This window comes from Lynx canadensis, chromosome A2 (genome assembly GCF_007474595.2).
Source record: "Lynx canadensis isolate LIC74 chromosome A2, mLynCan4.pri.v2, whole genome shotgun sequence".
Classification (NCBI taxonomy): Eukaryota; Metazoa; Chordata; class Mammalia; order Carnivora; family Felidae; genus Lynx; species Lynx canadensis.
Genome location: NC_044304.2, coordinates 113,171,816 through 113,196,969, shown reverse-complemented (window position 1 = coordinate 113,196,969; position 25,154 = coordinate 113,171,816). Strand labels below are relative to the sequence as shown.

Sequence of the window (25,154 nt, the reverse complement as noted above, 5' to 3'; positions counted from 1 at the left end):
CCCCATCAGAATGGTGTGTGTGTGTGTGTGTGTGTGTGTGTGTGTGTGTGTGTTAAAGAATAAAATTAAACCAGTAAATTTTTTATGCCTTTTGAAGTGTCAATGCAAAATATGGTAAAAGGCATCCAAATGCAATCCAATTATCCCTTTCCCTCTCCAATGGAGAGATTGTTCTGGTGTGACCTGACCCTTGCAACACATCTGAATGAAATGGTGGCACTTTAAGGAGTCTCTTCTGGGCCGGGAACATATAAGCCTGTGAGCGCTCAGAGGGGCTGATGAGGAATACAGCCCCAAGACTGCTCCTACAGCCAGAGATGCTGCTGCTTACGGGTGTATTTCAACTCTGTGAATGTCGTTCCTATTATGTGACAAGATGACAAATACTATCCAATGAACCACAACACATAAAAGGGAAAAATAACATTTTCTCACCTTGGGAGGGCTTGAGGGGTCCATCTAGCTGCAGATACCAGCTTATATTATTTTTCCAAGAAGGTTTCAACCTGGAGTTGGGTTCAAAGAGCAGAATTTTAAATAAGAAGGAGGTTGAAATAAAGTAAGCTTTTCTCAAGAAGCCAGCCTGGGTAGCACAGGATGGGCTTTGATGAAATATTCGAAATCTGACTTTCTGAAGGGGACTTCTGGTCTCCCTTCCTTAAGTCTGTATTTCCATAGGTGAATAGGTGAAAAGGTTTTCTACAGTCCAAGCAGAAGCTCTCAAAATCAGAGAAAGTCAAAGACGGCTCTAATAAACAGGCCTCTGTACATCTGCTTCTCAGTCCCAACCCTGCCTGGGTATCACTTACAAGCAGATAATTTTTTTTATTGTTTCTCCAGGCTGCTACTAGATAAAAACTTATCATCTATATGATCAATAGTCATTTTGTAAGTCAGCTCCACTTACGGATGCAGGCTCGCACAGCAAACCGGCTGTCAGTCAATTGAGCCGTCCCCTTAGACATGCAGGCTTGACCGAGTGATTTAGTTTTTCACAGCCTGATCAAACAAATATCATCCAGAATGTCTATTTTCTCCCACTCTGGGTTGTTTGTTTAAGTTCAACAAGTGTCAGGGAAATTTAATGGACCATGTGGTAGCAAAATCAGTTAAGTGAGTGATTCTTTCTTTGATGTCCCTGTTCTTACAAGGAGCTACTAGGGAACTTGTAGACTTCAGAATAAATTTGAGGGGACAGGGTTTGGTCAAATTGTCTTGTGGTAAAAACTTAGTACTACTTAGCAGCTGTGATTTAAAAATGTACTACTTCAGCTCCTAAGCAAGCTCCAGCCCCGAGGGTAATTTACAACAGAACAATATTCATATTTGTGGAATGATTAGATCTTGGCAGCTTAGAGGGACAAGGGGTTGACACCGAGCTCTGGAGATCTCACTGTGTGATTCCTTGTGTACAAAGAAGTTCAGGTAAGAGTGAGAAAAAAAGGTTCATATTTCAAAGCATTGGGTTTGCCTATACAATTACAGAAAATGCACCCATTTTCAGACCTTCTCTCTATATAGGTTTTACATTGTTGGCTCTGTATTACCTCTCTGTGATAGGTTATTAAAATGTACAAAATAGTTTGCAATTCCAAGGCTAAAAATAAAAGGCACAGAGAAGTACTGATTTAGCACACAGGCTCTAGACCACACCATCGAGTTCATATCTTGCATCTGACCTTGGATGAGATACCCAACCTCTCTGAACCTCAGTGTTTGCAGCTGTAAAAAAGGGGATAATAGCAGCAATACCACGGAGGAGTCATGTGAGGGTTACATGAACTGACGCATGCACAGCTTTCACATCAAGATCATTTTAACAAACGTTAATTGTTTTGAGATGTGACAAAAGTAACCTTTAGGAATGTAGTGTTTGCTGAAGAGGTGCTTTATCCATGTGAAGTAAGTAAAAACAACCTCATTACCCGATTCCACATTTCCCCCTTGCTTGCCTTTCCTTCCGTTGATGTTCCATCATTCATCACTGCATAAATCTCAACCCAACCCAGTCAGGACAAGTCTACTAGAGGAGAACAGAGCAATAGTGAGGTCCCGTGAAGATTGGTAGAGTGAATAAATGAATCAAAAGAAACTCGTTATCTGGCTCAGTGTAGACTGCCCAGTGGGGGAAATGGTATAAGCCATCTGTTGAAATACATTTTTATATATTGTGAGATACCAATGATTATTTTGTTGACCACAATCAGTATGGAGCATTAGGGGGTGAAGACAGGCATGTGTTCACATAGGCCTTACTCCCCCACATGCACACACATGTACTTGTGCACACACATGCACAGAATCTCCCTCTGACATTAGCCCCCTTCCATTTGCAATAAAGTCTGCCCTCAATTCTACACAACATTGCTGGCAAAAGGCCATGGTTGCTGGATAAGTGTTTGAGGCACTGATGGCAGCCCCGGACTCAAACATTGATTCGCTGGAGTTCTGCCCTCTTCTATAAAGTAAAGATCATGTCCTCTGCATCAGTGATAGAAAAATCTTCAAAGAAGGGGTTTGTTAAAAATGAGCATTTTCGTAAAAAATACTTGCTATTCCTCTGTCACTACTCAAGATAGGAAGATGTGGAGTCAATTTAGTGAGCTTCAATTGCAGCTGACTTTGGAAGGAATAATATACTCATGTCTCTTTGGATGCATATCGAATAGGGAGCTCTCTCGAGGGCTGTGATTTTGCAGATTGCAACCTGATCAGACTTCCAAACACAGAGTATCCCCTTAAAACAGCAAGAGGCAAATCCCTAGATTTTTGGAAGGCCAGTGATTTAAGAGCTTCTCACTACACTCCTAAAACATTCGTGGGCATTTCTCCATTTTTATAATTTTCCTGTCAAGCTCGACACCAGGAAGAGGTAAGAAAAAGGCCAAGTGTTGGGAACCCCCTTCCATTTGTTAGATAGGATGCTGCCCATTTCGTGAATTGTTAATTAAGGCCAAGTAGATCCTTAAAACAACTAAGAATAAAAAGAAGTTTAAAAAAAAAAAAGAGGGGCACCTGGGCAGCTCAGTTGGTTGAGGGTCACTTGATTTCGGCTCAAGTCATGCTCCCACGGTCACGGGATCAAGCCCCATGTCAGGCTCTGTGTTGAGCATGGAGCCTGCTTGAGATTCTATCTCTCCCTCTGCCCTTCTCCCGTTTGTGTGTTCTCGAAAGAAAGAAAGAAAGACAAAGAGGTGAACTCTAAAAAAAGAAAGAGAAGAAAATGTGCCAAGCATTATAGATAAGCAAGGCATTTGGAGAGATTCCAAAGGCAAAGAGGGGCCCCTGTCTCTCACATCCCACACATCACACTGAGGCCTGAAGTGCCACCATGATGCCTTCATTCTAAAGTCAATAACTCTGAAGTCGAGAGTTTGGTAAAGAGGAATGAAGTGGCTGAGGTGGAGAGTAGCTGGGGAAGGGTCAGTGCAGACACAGGTTTTCCTCCACACAGTTTTGTGCACTGCTGGCTTGGAGGGTGGCTGCGTGAGTGGCCTTCAGAGAATCAGACCATAATGACCCCCTGAGTGTGCCTAATTAAAATGAGCCCAAAACTGAAAGGGAGCAATATCGCTGAGAGCAGCTAGGCGGCTCTACTCTATGGGAGATCTTTGGAGAAATATCCTTCAGGTGATTCAGGTCCTGAGTGTATGATGATGCTTCCTTCTCAGAGAAAGTACAGATAGCAGGTAGACCGTGAATAGCTCAAGCAGGGTTCCCCTAGCCCTCTTTTAGGAAATGACTTGTCAGTTTGCAAGAAAAGAGAATGTAACACCATTAAGCAGCCTGGTAAAAGCCCCTCTTCTTCCTGAAATCATGGTTTTCTTTGTATATTTCTATAAAAGAATAGGCAGACACTTGCCCATCTGTGTTCCAACTGAGGCACAAGAATATTGTATTTGGCTATCAGCATGACCTTTACTCCTGCCTTGAGCAAAACAAATGGAGAGGTGAGAAAAATTTCCTCTCCTTTGGAGTAATTATCTGGAGGTGACAGCAGGGGTTTGGCTAGAGGTCTTGAGCAAAACCTTTGGGACTTGAGGAGCCTGGGTGGCTCGGTTGGTTTAACGGCTGACTCTCTCATTTTAGTTCAGGTCATGATCTCAGGTCAGGATCTCACGGTTTGTGAATTCAACACCTGCATCAAGCTCTGTGCTAACATGAGGAGACTGCTTGGGATTCTCTCTCCCTCTCTCTCTGTCCCTTCCTTACCTGTGTGCACTCTCTCTCTCTCTCATAAATAAACATTAAAAAAAAACTCTGGGACTCAGCAACATGATCAAGTGTCCTGTGTGAGCCTTGATGTGCCGATGTTGGGGCAGTTGAAGAATCCCAATTCCAGGCAGAGGACAGGAAAGATTTCAGGAATACTTGGCTTTGCAAGTGATAAGGAATGGAGAGAGAATGAAACCCTGCAATTGGTCTCATTTTCTTGGCCTCATTCCGTCTGTTGGAAAGCAATCAAAACTTCATGCAAAGTTTTACTGAGTGACAGGACTGAGTCTAGAAATCCCATATGCTAGGTGAGTCTGGAAAGGCACCATCTTGGGAGACTTGGTCACAATACTGGAGAATAGTTGGTAGGTGAAAAAACACATATAGCCTAGGGATGGGGGAATCTACCTTTTTATCATGAATATACCCCAAATGCAGCTGTACCGAACAATACAGTGTAAGACATCATGCACAATAAAGAAGAAACGGTAGACATTCCTTGCTGGGAACTGGATACATGAGAGAACAGCTAGTAGTGTACCTCAAAAGGAAAGATAGTGCTCACCACGGTCAAGCACTGGTTTATGGATGACAACAAAACTTCATTGCTTTCAAAGTTCTCCTTCCATCTGTGTGTCGGTGAGTACACTGTTTCGTGTCTCTCAGACTCGGAAGGAGAGGTTCTTGAGAACTGAGGCCATCAAAGAACTTTTAAAGTTTGCATTTCCAATTCATTCATTCATATAATGGTTAAGTATTTTTTTAAGTTTATTTATTTACTTTGAAAGAGAGAAAGCATGAGTGGAAGAGGGACAGGAAGGGAGAGAGAGAATCCCAAGCAGGCTCCATGCTATCAGTGGGGCTTGAACCCACAAACCACGAGATTACGACCTGAGCCCGAATCGGATGCTCGACCAACTGACACACCCGGGTACCCCTGTTATTTATTTAGAACCTAACCATGTGCCAGGCACTGCCCAAGAGCTAGGGACTCCATGGCGAACAAACAAAACAACAAAACAAAACACAGCTTCATCTCTGCCTTCAGAGAACTTACATTCTGGAGGATGTGATAGGCACTAATAAAATAATCATACAATGAAATAGAAAATTCCATCCTTGGTTAGGGCTAGGAAGGAGAGGAATATTATGTTATGGGAAGTTGACAGAGTCTGGAGGGGGAAGGGAGGAAGAAACAAAAACCTAGACGAAATCTGAAGGGTGGGTTGGATTATTTAGGTAAAGAGGCCGGGAAGAAGAGAATTCCAGGTAGAGGGAACAGTATATGGGAATGATTTGTGGCAGGAAAGGTCATAGCACATTCGAGGGTGGGTTGTGGAGAGTAAGGGAGCATGGAGAGGCTTGGAATGCAGAGAGTAAGGGAGCACAGCTGGCAAGGTAGGTCTGGATCATATAGGGCCTTGCAGGCTATTTTAATTTTATTGATTGACCTTAAATTAGTGAGAAGCCTAGAAATACTACCGGCTTTTTAAAACTGGTAATGCCATGAAACAGGGCATTCTTAAATTTTTTAATGCTGAAGACTCAATAAAATGCTGAGTGTTTCTAGAAAATAGGGTTATTCTCCAGGCTGTCACATGTGGCCTCCTGAGTAGTATGCCACATAGTCACACTTTACTCTGTTGTGAATGAACGGGCTTCCAAGAGTTGTGGGGATGGGGTGGCCTTGGTGAGATGTTCTCTGATCAGCAGACAGGGTTGTTTTCTCTAAAGGGAGAATCAAAGGACACACTTGAAATTGAAAGTGGTGTGAAAGGAATCTAAATTGGTTAAATGTCAAATATGTCCATGATTTATGTCTCCTTTACATCTCATTGCTGAAAAAGCTAACACTCCTCTATTACTTGTGTGTGTGTGTGTGTGTGTGCGTGTGTGCACGCATGTACTTGCGTGCACATATGTATGTAGGAAAAAAATTTCAGGGCAAGGAGACTAGAGGTCTGTTGCCTTATTTCTCTGGGCACAAGGTCAGAGAAACATGTGACCTAAGAAAAATGCAAATGTCATGCCATGAACTAAGCAAACTCCTCATTAACTTTTTAGATTATATAAGCAATTCATACTCATTGTAGAAAAAGTAGGTTTGTACACCCAAAAAGTAGAAAACTGAAACCTCCAAATTCTATTAACATTTTGGCATATATATGACCAGATTCTTTTTCCTGTGAGTTTAACATTTCTAATACACCCATATTACTCCAGGAGGGACCTGTTCATTTTTAATAGAAAAAGCAATTCCCATTCACAATAGAAATTAATCTGGAAGCAACTGAAGAAGGAAAAGTTACAACCTCCATTGTGAGTTGAGCGTGCTCCTGTGAAATCCCAAATTCCACAACAAACAATTCTGACTTCCAACTTTCCACATAACTATTTCTCTTCAAGTTGTTAGTAACTTCAGGTAATGGTGGGGAAAATTAAAAGTATATTATGACGAAAGGTAGCTCAATATCTTCAGGTATCTAATAATCAAAAAGAATTCTCCAGATACTCTAGTGAGGGTTTTTCACTTATGCTTTCTGGAAGCATGGGGAGTCGTAGCTCATGCTGACTTTTCTTTTGCCAGAAATGAGTCTGAACTGGGGTTATCTTACAAATATACTTCATGTACCCATTTCCTAGGGCTGCCATAACATATTAAAACAAAACGAGTGGCTTAAAACAAAAGAAATATATTCTCTTATTGTTCAGGAGCCAGAAGTCCAAAATCACAGTGTTGCCAGGATTAGTTCCTTCTGGAAGCGGTGAGGGGAAAATCTGTTCCATGTCTTTTCCCTGGCTTCTGCTGGGGGCAGGCAGTCATTGACATTCCTTGGCTTGTAGCTGCATCACTTAAGTCTCTGTCTCCATCATTACTTGGCCTTCTTTCCTGTGTACATTCTTTGTGTCTCCATATCCAAATATGCCTCTATTTTCTCTTGTGAAAACACCAGTCACTGGGGTCACAGCTTACCCCAATCCAGGAGAACTTCATCTTAAAAGGATTATATCTGTAAAAACCTTCTCTATAAATAAGGTCACATTCACAGATACCTGGGATTAGGGATAAGGATTTGAACATATCTTTTTTGGAAGGAGGGACGCAATTCAACCCACTACACTGATTAAATAACCCAGTATAAAATAATATGTTTCACTCATTACTAGTAGCATATGGGAAAATTAAAGAAAATTGTGAAGCAGTTTTATTTTCACCAGTGATACTAGGACTCTACCTGAAATTCTCTACCATATCAAAAATATTGAATACTCAGAACAAAACAAAATAAATCCTTTCCTGTTGCATACTGTGGAGAGACACTAGGCCAATGTCAGACAGAATCTGGAAAATATAAAGGGCAGAGGACAGATTCATGGGTCTTAAGAATATTACCTTCATGTATGAACTTAAGTATGAATCAATGTATTAAGGATAAAAAATGCAGATAAGAATATCCTGTAGTGAATAAACTTTCATTCTTAGCATTGAGAAATACTGCTGTGCACATAAAAATAAAGCAAAACAAATGAGTTACTCTACAATTGTAATAGAATTGGGATGGATTCTATTTGAAAAATAGGGTATGAAAAGGCTCATATTTTTGGTTGGAGTGTTTTATTATTTTTGTGTGTATGTACGTATTTATTAAATGTTTTATTATTTTTGAGAGAGAGAGAGAGAGAGAGAGAGAGAGAGAAAACAGAGCATGAGCAGGGGAGGGGCAGAGAGAGAGGGAGACAGAATCTGAAGCAGGCTCTGAGCTCTCAGCACAGAGCCCAACATGGGGCTTGAACTCAGAAACTGAGCTCATGATCTGAGCTGAAGTCAGACACTTAGCCAACTGAACCACTCAGGCACCCTTATTTATTTATTTATTTTTGAAATTTACTTATTTATTTTGAGAAAGAGAGAGCATGCAAGGGGGGAGGGGCAGAGAGAGAGGAAGAGAGAGAGAATCCCAAGCAGGATCTGCACTGTCAGCACAGAGCCTGATGTGGGGCTCGATCATGACCTGAGCCCCAAATCAAGAGTTGGACGCTTAACTGTTCCAACCAGGCACTCCTGGGTGCGATGTTTTGATATAAAGTCTGGTTTTTCTGAGACTTTGAAATGTAATGTAATTGCTGGGAACAAAAATCTAAGAAATTATAGTAAGATTTATCTTAATCCATACTGAATTGCCTATGTATAACTAATTTTTCTGTGAATTTTATACAAAATGTTTTTAGGAATTAAAAGCTTTCTGTAAAACAGTTCTGCAAATTGAACCACATGTGCCCCCAGATTTATGCTGTTTGAGATGGAGTACTGTATGGCGACGGCTGTGATAGAAGTGGAGGGAGGACCTCTGTTCTCCCAGGGGATCTCCTTAGTGGCTTTGTTTTTCTAGTCTCGATCCTGTGATCTATCACACACTCCCCACTCTTTTCTACCCAATCAAGACCCCACATCCACTGCAGTGGACTTTGTTCTGTCGGACCATTTCTGCAAAAATATAATTAGCTCTTTGAACCTACCCTCCTAATTTTGAAAAGTGCTGCTGGGGGAGATAAGTCACACAACCATAGGGATGGACGGCTCAACAAGTTCACGGTTTCCTCTCTCATCTGGGATTTCTGGGTTGACCTGGGATGTCTCTGAATGACCCTGGCCAGGATGCTCACTCATTCTACTCCTGCCTATAATAGTGGTGGAATCCCTTTTCTATAACACAGTTCCAACTGCACAAAGATTCCTCTTAAGGTTCACAAGACCTCTTCTCTAATTCAGGTGATATTAAATAGGATGGAATGTTGTTAGAGCCTCCATTCAGTGATTTTAATAATTATGAAATACTCCATTTGGGGGGGAGTACTAGTAACAAGAGCAGAGGAAAATAGCTGGCAAATTCTGTCATCAATATAATACAGTAAATTGAAAACTTCCTTTCATCTGATGTCACAAACTGCATGTTAAAATGGACCTCAGTGGAAAACATTCAAGGGCCAAGTTGTAGTTTAAAAGTATCTGTTTACTGATGTTTAAAGGTGGCCTGTGCTCGCTTTGGCAGCATATTTACTAAAATTGGAAAGATACCGATTAGCGTGGCCCCTGCACAAGTGTGACATGCAAATTCGTAAAGCATTCTATATTTTTAAAAAAATGTTTATTTATTGGGAGAAAGCGGGGGGGGGGCATGGGAGAGGGAGGAAGTTGCGGTGGGGGGAAGAATCCCAAGCAGGCTCCACACTGACCGTGCAGAGCTCATGAACCTGAGCTGAAATCAATAGGTGGAGGTTTAACCAACTGAGCCACCCAGGTGCCTCATCCACATTTTTAAACTGGAATTTAAATAAAAACTTAAAAAAAATAAAAGAAAAAAATTCCAATAAGAGTAAAAAGCTAAATAAATGAATAAATAAATAAATAAATAAATAAATAAATAAATAAAGCAAGCCTGTGCTTTAGACTTCCAGATCGTTTTGGGACCTTCCTATTGTTTTTGTAAACAGTGACATGTGTGAAAGAGTAAGTGTCAGGATGTTGTTTAAACACACTGTCTGCGTTTCTTTTCCTTTCTGATGGGCAACAGAGAAAATTACTTTCTATTGCTGGCAGTGAGGTTTCGTGGTTGCCCCCCCCAAAAACCATTAATAATTTTTTTGTTAGAATGCATAATTTATAGTATCAGTTTTGAATGCATAATGTAATACTGTAGACTGAAGGATAGTCTTTCTTCAAATAGGTTACCGAAAATGAAATAAATACCTAGATTAAATTTCCATACGAGGGAGAAGGAAATGAAATAATTTGCTGAGTTGCAAAAATATGTAATAGACATTGTGGAGATAATCTCAATTCTAAAAAATTACCTCATTGTTCTAGGCATGTCAGATGGTTTCATTCTAAAAGCAATTCCTAAGAAAAATGTTGCTATAATTGTTGAACAAAACAAGTATTTTTTAAATAAAATGATTTGAAAAATGATCTCTATCTAAATATTAATGAGACCAAATTGGTTTATAACTTACAGTGTAATATAAAAAAAAAAAGTGACCGTATTTATTTTAGTGTCTGCTTTTGTGAATGAAGGGGCTCCAGAACCTTTAAAATACAATGTAAGAGCTGGAAAAATTTTGCTTATCTTTAGATTTAACCCTAAATTTTATTATAAGAAAAAAATTACTATAGGATTTCTTATATTTCTAGAAATTTTTTGGTATTTCTAGAGATTTATTTGTAGATGTTCTGTGGTTGTAAGAAATAGAATTCATATTAGAGTCATCTACTAAAATGACTACATATTTTTTTCCCAATGACCATCTGCTCCTTTCTCATGTCTACTATAAATCAATAACATTATTTAGTATTTCTTCTTTTGCTATTATCGTATTTTTCATGGATCCAAACCCCTTGTTTTACTAAGCTTTTGTCTTCCCAAGAAACTATCAAACTTCAACCCAAGGACTGGTACTAGATCCCATGGGGATCCCAAATATAGTTTTAATTTTCTCTGGACATTGGGCACCATTTGTTTATTCCTCTGAAATGGTTTTATTTTCATTACAATAATAGGGTTATACTCATCAGGACATGTGTTATCTTCTTTAGTGGGACCTTAGTTTTTCCCCATTAGAAAGGAAGGAAGACAGGAGTGAAGGACTGACGTGGAAAGATTAATTCAAGCATAGATAGTTGTAAAATTAAAGGATGGGTTAATGACTTTGATGCTTTTATTTTTTTAAGTTTGTTTATTTGAGAGAGAGAGAGAGAGAGAGAGAGAGAGAGAGAGAGAGAGAGAGAAGGAGAATGCAAGCAGGGGTGGGGCAGAGAGAGAAGGAGACCGAGAATCTCAAGCAGGCTCCATGCTGTCAGCGCAGAGCCCCATGCAGGGCTTGATCTCAGCAACCCTAAGATCACAACCTGAGCTGAAACCAAGTGTTAGATGCTTAACCGACTGAGCCACTTAAAAAGATGCCCCATTACTTTGGTTCTTTTAAAATAAGCATGCATTAAAATCAGTAGGGAAATCTGATTTGTAAAAGTAACAAGTTTTGATGATGTATATAAATGAACTGCTCCATAAAAGTCTTCTTTTTAGAGCCACTTATGATCTTTTGAGGCTGCTTTCGATACATATATATTTCTACTTTTAAAATGTACTTTCCATACAATAAATATTTTAATACCTCTATTTGGTTAGGAGATGCTCTTAAACATACAGAACAATTTTACCTAGATTGTTTATTTAATGTGACTTGTAAAAACTGTAAATCAAACATTATTTGGTAGTTTAACATTTCCCCCATTTTGAACATCCTCATAATAATAATTAATACCCTTTAAGATGGAACTCTAGGGAAAAAATTAAATGCTGAATGTATCTAACTTTTTTACTATCTTCCTAAATGTCAGGTTGATTTACAAAAGCTTAGTAATTTTGCTGATGGTTGTCCATGTCTATAAATTCACTACATTTCTAAATTTAGAGATTCTTTGCTAATGTGATTAAAATATTTCCTGATTTGTTCTCCTAATCTTTTTTGGGTTGTGCACATAATAAAAAGACTACACACTTAAGCCGGAGAAGTCATACGTAGCCTTGATAAGCTTCGTAATGCTAATGTTGTTTTGATAGAGAAAACCACAAGTACTGCAAATAGCAGCCTCCACTCTCCAGTACAGGTGCGTAATAAGCGCATATAATTAAGCCAAAGATACATAATGGTTTGTTGTTGGATACGCATTTACAACAGCTGACTACGCTCTTAATGTGTGGTTCATGAGTTAGGTAATTTTCTTATGTCTCCACTCCTTGAACAGAATATTCCTCATGGACTCATATACAAAATGATTCTGTGCCTTTTACACAGTAGATTCCCACTGCTGCCTGTAATTTAGCGTCTTTGCCATATCAGCGTTACCTAAAGATGATTAAAAAGAGCATGTAAATTCACAAACAAGTCATTTTATTCTTCAACTTAAATAATTTAGAAATGCCCCCCAAAAGGAAAGTTATCAAAATGTAAGCCTTTCGACATGGTTTCCATCTTAGTGAAATATATCAACCGTGCATTTAATCACTGTTATGCATAAAATATGGTTTATGGCTCTGCTCTATATATCACATAAACTTCTTTGTATATTATGAATCTGAGTCTTTTAAAGGGCATAAAGCAAATATGAAACACTAGTAAGGGTTTTTAAAAACCAGTACAGACACAGGCGACAGTGCATAAACTAACTCCTTGAGGTTATTTCTAATTCCATACTTCCATCGAGTTTTTTTTATAATGCAAAACACATACGCACATACATTTATATAGTCTTTGGGTTTTGAATTGGGCAAACTCAAAATAAGAATGATGATCCTATACTAATAGTGCGTGAATTTTTTTGATTTTCAACACTTTTAATCCTTTTTCTCCTTTCCATTATGATACTGTAAAACATACTGTAAAAAAAATCTTATCATACATGCACAACCAAGATGAGGCCTAGTGCTTTGTACCAGAGAGGGTCAAAAGACTCTATCTACTAAGATTGATAATGTGGACAAAAATAGATAATGTAAATTTGTTTTTTTATTTTAAAAAAGGTGATATCTTACACACATATTGAACTATAGTGTGTGGTGGAAATGGTCAGGATAATATCTGAACTCAATAGCATTTTCCCATAAATTACTGTGTAGGTACCATTAATCATTGTATTCAAGGGCTATGCTTTACCTGCTTAATTCAGCTGGTTCTGATTTGCACATCATTTCAAAGACGCAAAAAAAAAAAAAAACCCAGAAAAGTTCTACTTTCCGCATTAGCTATACAGCTCATCCTCTGCTAGCCATATCCTAGGACAGGAAGTAAATGATCAACCCGATTCCTTCGTTGACTTATTTTCCCTCCACCTTTGGGTGACTTATAAAGCCTTGTTTGCAATTAATTCCAGGCAAAAACTTTAACTGAGTCATTACTATGAACTTTAAGGAATGGAATTCAGTCCCAACATACAGTTATTCCTGCTGCTGTTGTTATTTTAGTTCCTCATGAAACCATTTCCCCCTCTTCTTGAGTATGTGTGACTGTGTCATGAGTATGTGTGTGCGCACATGCGCGAAGGGGGCAGTATGTCCTCAGCCTATATGCTTGGTTAATATAAAAGGCATGGGTGTCAAATTTATTTTTTCAAAAACAGAAATTGCTAAAAGGGAACTCCCTTACTTTTCCATCACCACGTAAAACCCGCCTCTGTTTCTCAGCTCCCCCCACCATTTTCGAAGACCATTGAGGTCAGATGGGTTCTGGTTCTCCTTTTCCCCATTCTCTCAGAGGCTGGTGACTGGTTACTGTCCAAGTCTCATTCTCTCTCTCCCCTGAAACTGCATTTTTAATCTCTCTTACTAAAGGACTCTTTCCATCAGCACTGGAGCATATTTTCTCTATGGTTTCATGGTCAGTAACTTTTCACCTTAACTCTGATCTACTTTCAACCGCTGCCTTGCCACCAACTGCTCTTATAAATGTCTTCCTCATTCTACCAAGTCTACTTTGGGTGCAATTTTCTTCATTAATGTGGGATATTCCGTGAATGACTGAGCAAGGGATCTGATGCTTGAATATTTAAACTCTGACTTTATTCTGCATACTCTAGGCAAATAAATGACCTCTGACAGAGAAAGACAAATACCATATGATTTCACTCATATGTGGACTTTAAGAAACAAACCAAATGAGCAAAGGCGGGGAGAGAAAGAGAGACAGACAAATCCAGAAACAGACTCTTAAGTACAGAAAACAAACTGATGGTTACCAGAGGGGAGGTGTTAGAGATTAAGGAGTGAGCTCCTGATGAGCACCAGTTGTATGGAAGTGTGGAATCACTATTTTGCACACCTGAAACTAATTACATTGTATGCAAACCAACTGTAATTTAAATAAAAACTTAACAAAAAAGAAATGACCACTGAAAGTTAGGCTGACATATGTTATATGCTGCCAAGCAACAAGAAGTTCATAGACACAAAGTTCTGTCCTTGGCAGAGCCCCATTTATTACCTACTTTCTGAAGGAGAGAGTGGGAGCTTTTCTGAAAGTTTCTAACAGATGCCAAGAATGTTAATTTCATTTCAGATTAAAATCAATAAACATAAAGGCTGATAGAAAATGAAGATTGATACCAAAATAAAAATATTTCTATTACAAGCTCACCGTATAAAGACCAGAAAATATAGATTAAGAAAAAAAAGTTAACATGATCTTTCAGCAATTCATTACTATGGTCAACTACATTTAACTTTTTTTTTTTTTGAAAAATTTTTTAATGTTTACTCATTTTTGAAAGACAGAGAGAGACAGAGCACAAGCAGGGGTAGGGCGGAGAGAGAGGGGACACAGGATCCGAAGCAGGCTCTGGGCTCTGAGCTGTCAGCACAGAGCCCGAAGCTGGGCTCGCACTCATGAACTGCGAGATCATGACATGAGCCACCCAGGTGCCCCAAACTACGTTTAACTTTGAAAACTATGGTTATAAGCGTTACTTAGGTGCAAATGCAAATTGAAAAAAAGTTTAGTGGCATTGTATGGTGCATATGTTTTAGACCTTGCTCACTGAGTGGATAGCTAACGTATTTGAGATATTTTTTCCATACGAAACATCCATTTTTTCTTTTTTATAACTTGTATTATGTTGCTAATAAATTTCAGTATGGAATAATATTGTTGGCAGAAAAACACATTATCCAGTTTTAACAAGTGTTAATACTTTGTTACATTAGCTTTAGATTGCTTCAGAAGACATGTTACAGACATGATTGAAGCACTTATTTCACTTTCTCTGATCCTATTAACCTCCCTTACTTCCTTGAAGTGTAGATTTTCCACTCGTATTTTTAATTCTTACTACATGTGTCCATAAAATATAAAGTGTGTCTTTGTGTATTTCTTAAATGTACACAATGGATTCTAGTTGTATGTATCTTTTTATACCTCTTGCTTTTCTTGTTAAGCACGTTTTGATATCTGTATTAACATATGTGGATCTCATCCATTTTACCTGATTTAGAGTTTTTAACTGTGTGAATAATGCATAGGTTTCTACAACATCATTTTAATTGACAGCAGAGTATAAAATATTTTAGTGTGCCACTTACTTAAACCATTCCACTATTGTTGAACATTTAGATTTTATACAAATTTGTGTAATACTATATAACTCTTCTAAGAATATTCCTGTAGCTACACCTCTTGTTACATCTTTCATTGCTTTCCCAAGATAGATTCCCCAAACAGTTATTGTTGGGTGAAAAAATATGCATAGCTTAAATTTCTCTCTCTCGGGAAATAAATTTATATCTTCATTTTTACACTTTTACAACAATGAATATGAATGCATTTTCTTTTCCAGTTTGATGTATGAAAAATACTATCTCAATTTTCATTTATTAAGATATAACTTATAACTTTGTTATAAGTCACTTGTATTTTTTTGGTAACTTCTTTTTGTATGTCCTTTGTCCATTTTTCTATGGTGTGCTGATCTGTTTTTTCTCCCCATATATTAAGATAATTCTTTTAACCCAACTCTTTGGCCTTCTAACTATTTACCATGAATAGTTTAGAAATTCTATGAAGTAAAGTCTGTTTTTTTTTGTTTGTTTGTTTTCTGCCCTTGACATACTATTTTAAAACCATTTCCCCACACCTTAAAAAGTCAAATTTTTACACAAAATGTTCATCTCTTGCCATAATGTCAACATTTGATGGCCTTTAATTCATTACACCTGAGGCCAATATAAATACATTATTTCCTCAGCTTTGTACTTGGTTGGGAAATAATGATAGAATCCGGGTCAGGGTTAACTACTGAGGAAGGTAGGAGTTCCTTCATAATTCTGTCACAGTTTACTAATTATTTGTGAAGATTCTGGAGATATGAACCTAGTATTTGACCTTCTACCAGGGGAGCAACTGTTGAGAGCCAAGGGAACTTCAGCTACCAGGAGGTATTGGGCACATTTCTTCTTGATCCCTTTACTCTCATTCTGTACTTGCCTTTGGACTGAGAAATTTAACTAATAATCATTTCAATAATGTAGTATTTTGACATAGATAGCTTTCATGTTAAAGAAACAATCTCATGGCCTTTTTTTCCTGTCTTCCTATGAGAGGGATTCAGACATAAACATTTCACTTCTCTGTCAGCCCAATTACTGCCTCATAGTTTTTCAGACAAATCAGCCTGTACCTGTGCATAAACCTGCCCATTGATAAGGATTTTCAGTGTTTATAAAAACAGAAGAAAGTTTTCAGAGGGTAAAAGTGCCCCTTTGAACATCAATGGCCTTGCTCCTTGTTTGAAAAACAACAACAACAATAAAACAATGATGGGGTTAGCATAGTTGATTTTAAAGTTTTATCAGATATAGAGGAACCTGGGAAGATGTGGAATAAGAGGACCCTAGAAAACAGGGTTTAGAAAACAACCTGAAGACAGGCAGAACAAACTCTGTAACTAAAGGTACAGAAGAGGCTACAATGAAGAGGGTAGGAAGGGTGGGGCACAGTGGGGAATGAAACAGACTATGGCCATGTATGGGGGCAGGAGGGGCTGGAGACATGGAGAGGGGAGAGAAACACAGTATCACACTGGGGAGACCATAGGGGAAGATGAATCCCTACAACATTTGGCTTTGAAACCAAGAGGGGACAAATTTCATGGGTTCTTAAAACCAGAGAGACTTAAAGCCTGGAACTTTAAAAATCAGTGGGACTGGCTCTAGGAAATCCTAAAGGGCACTGGAAGGTGAGTTCCCACCCTCAAAGAGATACCATGACAAATAGCCAGTGGAGATACAGCAGAGAAGCGAGGCATATGGGAGGGAGAGTAGTTTGCTCATTTTGGAGCATGTCCCGAAGGGCAGGGATCACTGAGGGACTTCTCTAGGAATGAAGAAGCTGGCATGAGCCATCTCCCTCTCCCACCCCCCAGCATATACAGGCCACCTGGGGGAACCAGCCCAGTGGGGGGGGGGCATTCACTACCAAACTTGCTTACACCATGTGCTGCTCCCCACACTTTGGCAGATCTGCTCTTCCCACTCACACGCTTCAGTCCTGGCCCTGCAGGTCCTCTCCCCCAATAGGCCAGTGCTAACCTTGCTAACACCAACCTGAGCACTTTGTAGGACCTTGCTCCAGGTGGCAATGGTAGCAGTGGTGATGGGCCATGTAGAACCATGAGGTGCACCTTGTTAAAAATCTGGCTGGAGACCAAACACTGGCCACAACAGGCAACAATCATCTGCAGATGATTGGACTGAAGGAAAAAGAAGCTATGACACAGCAGCAGGGCAACACATAGGAGACACCTCCCTGAAGCTCCAGGTTCTTGTGAACAGGAACACTGCACTGCAGGGCATTACAGGACCTTTTCTTCATAAAGCTGTTACTTTCAAGAGCAGAAGATGGAGCTAACTTTTTTAACATACAGAAAATAGATACACAGAGTTAGACAAAATGAGGAGACAGAGGAATAGGTCCTAAATTAAAGAACAGGACAAAACCATAGCAAGAGACCACAGTCAAACAAATAGAAGCAATATGCCTGATAGAAAATTTAAAGTCTCACTGGACTTGAGAAAAGATTGGAGGACATCAATGAGATCCTCAACAAAAAGATAAAAAAGAACCCATCACAGGTAAAGAACACAATAAATGAAATTAAAAATATACTAGATAGAATAAATAGCAGCCTAGAGGAAGCAGAGGAACAAATTAGAGATCTGGAAGACAGAGTAATAGAAAGCAATCAAGCTGAGCAGGTGAGAGAAAAAATAATTATGCAAAATGAGAATAGACTTAGGGAAATCAGTGACTCCATCAAGCATAATAACATTTGCATTATAGGGATCCCAGAAGGAGAAGAGAGAGAAAAGTGGGCAAAAAATGCAATTGAAAAAATAATTGCTGAAAATTTTCTGAATCTGGGGAAGGAAACAGATATCCATATCCAAGAGGTACAGAGATCCCCCAATAAAAGCAACCCAAGAAGGTCCACACCAGGACACAAAGTAATTAAAATGGCAAAAAGCAGTGACAGAGAATTTTAAAAGCAGGAAGAGAAAAGAAGACAGTTACATGTAAGGAAAATCCCAGTAGGCATCAGCTGATTTTTCAGCAGAAACTTTACAGGCTGGACTGAAGTGGCATGATATATTCAAAGTGCTGAATGAAAAAAAAATCTGCAGCAAGGAATATTCTACCCAGCAAGGCTATCATTCAAAATAGGAGCGATAGGGGCGCCTGGGTGGCACAGTCGGTTAAGCGTCTGACTTCAGCCAGGTCACGATCTCGCGGTCCGGGAGTTCGAGCCCCGCATCAGGCTCTGGGCTGACGGCTCAGAGCCTGGAGCCTGTTTCCCATTCTGTGTCTCCCTCTCTCTCTGCCCCTCCCCCATTCATGCTCTGTCTCTCTCTGTCCCAAAAATAAATAAACGTTGAAAAAAAAAATTCAAAATAGGAGTGATAAAGAGTTTGACATACACAAAAGTTAAAGGAATTCATGACCACTAAACCAGCCCTACAAGAAATGTTAAAGGGGACTCTTTGAGTGGGAAGGAAGGACCATAAGTAAGAATAAGAAAAGTAGGAAGCACAAAAGCAGTAAAAATAAATATATCTGTAAAAATCAGTCAAGACTCACAAAATAAAATAATACAAAATATGATAACCATATACCTAAAATGTGGTAGGGAGGGGAGTGAAGAATGGGTTCAAACTTAAGTGACCATTAGCTTAGTAGAGACTGCTATATACAGAAGATGTTATATACAAACCTAATGTTAACCACAGATAAAAAAACAGTAACAGATATGCAAAGAATAAAGAGAAAAGAATTCAAGTATATCACCAAAGAAAGCCAGCAAACCATAAAAGAAAGAAGAATAAAGGATCAGAGAAGAACCACAAAAGCAAACACAAAACAAGTATCAAAATGTCAGTAAATATATACCTATCAATAATTACTTTGAATGTAAATGGACTAAATACTCCAATCAAAAGACATAGGGTGACAGAATGGATATAAGAAAGAAGACTCATCCATATCCCTTGTACAAGAGACTCATTTCAGTCCTAGAGACACACACAGATTAAAAGTGAGGGGATGGAGAAACATTTACCATGCAAATGGATGTCAAAAGAAACCCAGGGTAGCAATACTTGTATTGGACAAATTAGACTTTAAAATTAAAAAAAAATTTTTTTTAAAGTTTATTCATTCTTGAGAGACAGAGAGACAGAACATGAGTAGGGGAGGGGCAGAGAGAGAGAGGGAGACACAGAATCTGAATCAGGCTCCAGCCCCTGAGCTGTCAGCACAGAGCCTGACATGGGGCTTGAACCATGAACCATGAGATCATGACCTAAGCTGAAGCCATATGCTCAACAGACTGAGCCACCCAGGCACCCCAGACAAATTAGACTTTAAAGCAAAGACTGTAACAAGAGACAAAGAAGAACACTATATAATCATTAAGGGGACAATCCAACAAGAAGATATAACAATTGTAATTATGTATGCACCCAAAATGGGTGCACCCAAATACATAAAGCAGCTAATAACAAACATAAAGGACATAATCAATAGTAATACAATAACAGTAGGAGGTTTTAACACCCCACTTACAACAATGGAAAGATCATACCAACAGAAAATCAACCAGGGAACAGTGGCTTTGAATTACACTGGACTAAATGGATTTAACAGGGATATTCAGAACATTCCATCCTAGAACAGACAAATGCACATTCTTTTCAAGCACACATGGAACATCCTCCAGAATGGATTGCATATTAGGCCATAAATCAAGTCTCAACAAATTAAAAAAATTGAGGTCACACCATGCATCTTTTCTGACCACAGCATCATGAAACTCGAAATGAATCACACACACACACACACACACACACACACACACACACACACAAAATCAAGAAAGACCACAATATATGAAAGTTAAATAACATGCTACTAAGAAATGAATGGGTCAACCAAGAAATCAAAGAATGAAAAATTACATGGAAACAAATGAAGATGAAAATACAACAGTTCAAAATCTTTGGGATACAGCAAAAGCAATTCTAAGAGTGAAGTTTATACCAATACAGGCCTATTTCAAGAATCAAGAGCAATCTCAAATAAACAACCTACCCTTACACCTAAAGGAGCTAGAAAAAGAACAAACAAAACCTAAGACCAGCAGAAAGAAGGAAATAATAAAGATGAGAGCACAAATAAATGATGCAGAAACTAAAAAAACAATAGAACAGGTCAATGAAACCAAGAGGCGGTTCTTTAAAAAAACTAATAAAATTGATAAACCCCTAACCAGACTCATAAAAAAGAGAGAGAGAAAGAGAGAGAACTCAAATAAACAAAATCAGAAGTGGAAGAAGAGAAATAACAACTGACACCACAGAAGTACAAATGATTAGAAGAGAATATTATGAAAAATTATATGCCAACAAATTGGACAACCTAGAACAAATGGATAAATTCTGAGAAACATTCAACCTACCAAAACTGAAGCAGGAATAAAATAAAATTTTGAACAAACCAATCACCAGCAATGAAATTGAATCAGTAATCACAAAAGTCCCAACAAATACAAGTCCAGGACCAGACGGCTTTACAGGCAAATTCTACAAAACACTTAAGGAGGAGTTAATACCTATTCTTCTCAAACTTTTCCGAAAAATGCAAGAGAAAGGAAAACTTCCAAATTCATTCTATGAGGACAACATCACCCTGATAACTTTTATGAAAAGACATCATACAAAAAAGAGAATTACAGGCTGAGATTCCTCTGATGAACATAGATTTAAAACATCCTCAACAAAATACTCGTAAAATTAATCCAACAATACATTAACAAAATCGTTCACTACGATCAGGTGGGCTTTATTCCCAGGATGCAAGGGTGGCTCAATATTTGCAAATCAATCAACATAATGGGTTGCATCAGTAGAGAAAAGATAAAAACCATATGATCATTGCAATAGGTGCAGAAAAAGCATTTGACAAAGTACAACATCCATTCATGATAAAAACCCTCTGCCAAGTAGGTCTGGAGGGAACATACCTCAACATGGTAAAGGCCTTATATGAAAAACCCACAGCAAACATCATCCTCAATGGGGAAAGACTGAGAGCTTTTCCCCTGAGGTCAGGAACAGGACAAGGATGTCCACTCTCACCACTTTTATTCAACATAGTACTAGAACCCTAGTTTCAGCAATCAGACAACAGAAAGAAAGGAAAGGCATCCACATCGATAAGGAAGATGTAAAACTTTCACCATTTGCCGATGACATGAGACTAGTTATAGAAGACCCAAAAGACTCCATCAAAAAACTACTAGAACTGACAAATGAATTCAGTAAGATAGCAGGATACAAAAATCAATACACAGACATCCACTGCATTACTATACACTAATAATGAAGCAGTAAAAAGAGAAATTAAGAAGACAGCGGTTGGCTCCCATGCAAAGTTGAAGGCTTAAACAAAACAAATGAATGGCTTTGGGATATTTGTTATTACATATTGTGTATACACATAAGCACACCGAAACATGCAATGGTACTCACATTTGCCCACGTGTATTTTAAATTTATATTCAGTTAGATATGTCTTATACCTACCATCAAAAACAATTAAGTGCAGTGACAATGGTACATTTAGGAAACTTGGGCTCGAGAAGCAAAGTCAGAATGACATTAATGCTAAAGATTGTTAGTGTGTCATCTGGTCCACTTGTCAGTGTCAGGATATGCAAATCCTTAAGTCATTCAAGAGAGTTTTGTTTTGTTTGTTTTTTCTGTTCCTACAGACCTCTAGAGATGGAGGTGTCATGGACTCCTTTGGTAGACTAATATGATACCTCTAGCTGTTCCCATATGCTTGGGAACAGAAAGAAACCTTAGAAACATGACAATTTTCTTCAAAGACAGTTCTTTCCCTTTTTAAGTGAATTTGAAATAGCTCTCTTTATTCTCTAAAGATAACCCTCCATAATTAAAAATTAACCAAGAACTGTGTAAGTTCAAAGCTAGTGAATTGTCCTTCCCTTATTGCTACATGGAAACACTGACTTAGCAAGTAAAGAAGAATCATCACCATCCTTTATCAAAATCAGCCTTGGTCTTTAGGAATTTTGAATATGGAAGTTCCTCAGGAATGCATTCCTCACAAAAACCCAGAACTTTCCTTGGTCTGAAGTGTTGTCACGTGGAGGAACTTTAGATTTCCCGGGCATTTCTCTAGCAACCAAACTATGAGCAGTGGAGTTAAGTCATGAGAAGCCATATTTTCATATGAGGTAAAAGACTTACTAGCAATTGACTTGCACAGGCTGTCTAAAAATCTAGTGGATTCTCAGCCTCTGGAATTGTCCAAGCAAAGATAGAATAATCACGTACTGAGGTTGCAAGAATATTCACTGCCTAAAAAATTGGGTGGACAGGACTTAAATTACCTTTCACTTTAAGGTTTTATGACTAAATGGCTCCATTATTTTAAACTTCTGACCAGGGCTATCTGTCTTGTATTTCTTCAATAATCTTAGTTGCCATTTATGAATTTTTCCAAATTATTTACATATATCATATGAATTTTAAATATATACATATAACTGATAAGTAACATTTAGCATACACTATGTATTTTCTTTTATTTTTAAAGTGTATTTATTTCGAGAGAGAGAGAGAGAGAGCGAGAGCGAGAGCGAGAGCGAGAGAGAGAGAGAGAATCCCAAGCAGGCTCTGCACTGTGAGCACGGAACCCAATATGAGGCTAGATCTCATGAACCATGAGATCATGACCTGAGATGAAATCAAGATTAACCGAATGAGCCACCCAGGAACCCCTAAACACTGTATATATTTTAAATCAGATTTAAAATATTTTATAAAGGAGCCAAGAATACTCAATGGAGAAAAGATAGTCCCCTTGAATAAATGGTGCTAGGAAAATTGAATACTCACATGTAAAAGAATGAAACTAGACCCTATCCTATACTACTCATGAAAATTAACTCAGAATGGATTAAAGACTGAAATATAAGACTAAACCTGTAGGACAAAGAAGAAAAGCTTCTTCTTGATTTTTTGGAAATGACACCTAAAGCACAAACAACAAAAGCAAAAACAAACAAGTGAGATGACATCAAACTAAAAAGCTTCTGCCCAGCAAAAGACATGATCAGCAAAATGAAAGGACAAACTAGGAAATGGGAAAAAATATTTGCAAATTATATAGTTGATAAGGGGTTAATACCCCCAAAATATAAAGAACTCCTATGACTCAATAGCAAAAAAAAAAAAAAAAAACAAAAACAAAAACAAAAAACTAATCTGATTACAAAATGGGACCTGAATATATATTTTTTAAGGAAGATATATAAATGGTCAACAGGCATAGGAAAAGGTGCTCAACATCATTAATCATCAGGGAAATGCAAAGTGAAACCAAAATGAGATTATCACCTTATGCCTATCAGAATGGCCATTATTATTTTTAATTTTTTTTAATATATATTTTTGAGACAGAGTGCACAAGTGGGGAGGGGCAGAAAGAGAGGGGGACAGAGGGTCCTAAGCCAGATCTGTGCTGACAGCAGAGAGCCCAATACAGGGCTCGAACTCATGAGCCGTGAGAAAGGAAGTCTGACGCTTGACTGAGCCACCCAGGCGCCCTGGAATGGCCATCATTAAAAAGACAAGAGATAACAAAGGCTGGAGAGAGAATGTGGAGAAAAGGAAACTCCTGTGAACTGTTAGTGGGATTGTAAATTGGTACAGCCACTATAAAAACCTGTATGGAGGTTCCTCCAAAAACTAAACATAGAACTACTATATGGTCCAGCAATTCCACTTTTGAGAATGTATCCAAAGAAAACAGAAACACTCCTTCAAAGAATTATCTGCACTCCCATGTTTACTTCAGCATTATTTACAATATCCAAGAAATGGAGATTACTTACGTACCCATCAATGGGTGAGTGGGTAAAGAAGTAGGGGACACGGACACACACACACACACACACACACACACACACACACAAATATTAGTCAGCCGTAAAAAAGGAGATCCTGCTATTTGTGACAACATATATGGACCTTGAAGGCATTCTGCTGAGTAAAAAAGTCAGACAGAGAAAGACAATTACTGTATGATCTCACTTATATGTGGAACCTAAAAAAAAACAAAAAAACAAAACCCAAACGTACAGAAAGAGATCCAACTGTAGTTATCAGAGGTGGGGGAACTCAGAGGTAGAGAAGCGGAGGAAGGGGTAAAAGATACAAACTTCCAGCTATTAAGATAAGTAAGTACTAGGGATGTAACGTACTCCATGATGACTATAGATAACACTTCCGTCTATATGAAAGTTGTTAAGAGAGTAAACCTTAGGATCACTCACCCTAAAACTCTTTTCTTTTTGAATCTACAGGGGATGATGGATGTTAACTTACTGTGGTAATCATTTTTTTTTTTTTTAAATTTTTTTTCCAACGTTTATTTATTTTTGGGACAGAGAGAGACAGAGCATGAACGGGGGAGGGGCAGAGAGAGAGGGAGACACAGAATCGGAAACAGGCTCCAGGCTCTGAGCCATCAGCACAGAGCCCGATGTGGGGCTCGAACTCACGGACCGCGAGATCGTGACCTGGCTGAAGTCGGACGCCTAACCGACTGCGCCACCCAGGCGCCCCTACTGTGGTAATCATTTTACGATACATGTAAGTCAAGTCATTATGCTGTATACTTGAGACTTACACAGTGCTGTATGTCAGTTATATTTCAATAAAATTGGAAAATGAAATTAACTACAGGCCATGGGGAAAATACATACCATTACTGAATGCTATGTGGGTCTGTCCATATAGATCCACAAGTCT

The 25,154-nt window shown here is 38.5% G+C and overlaps 1 non-coding gene across 1 annotated transcript; it reads left to right on the top strand.

The window, feature by feature from the left end:
• Positions 1 to 9,250: 9,250 nt before the first annotated feature.
• Positions 9,251 to 9,352, top strand: LOC115509473. Its single transcript, XR_003967374.1, has one exon. It is a non-coding gene; the product is annotated as a U6 spliceosomal RNA (small nuclear RNA).
• Positions 9,353 to 25,154: the final 15,802 nt, after the last annotated feature.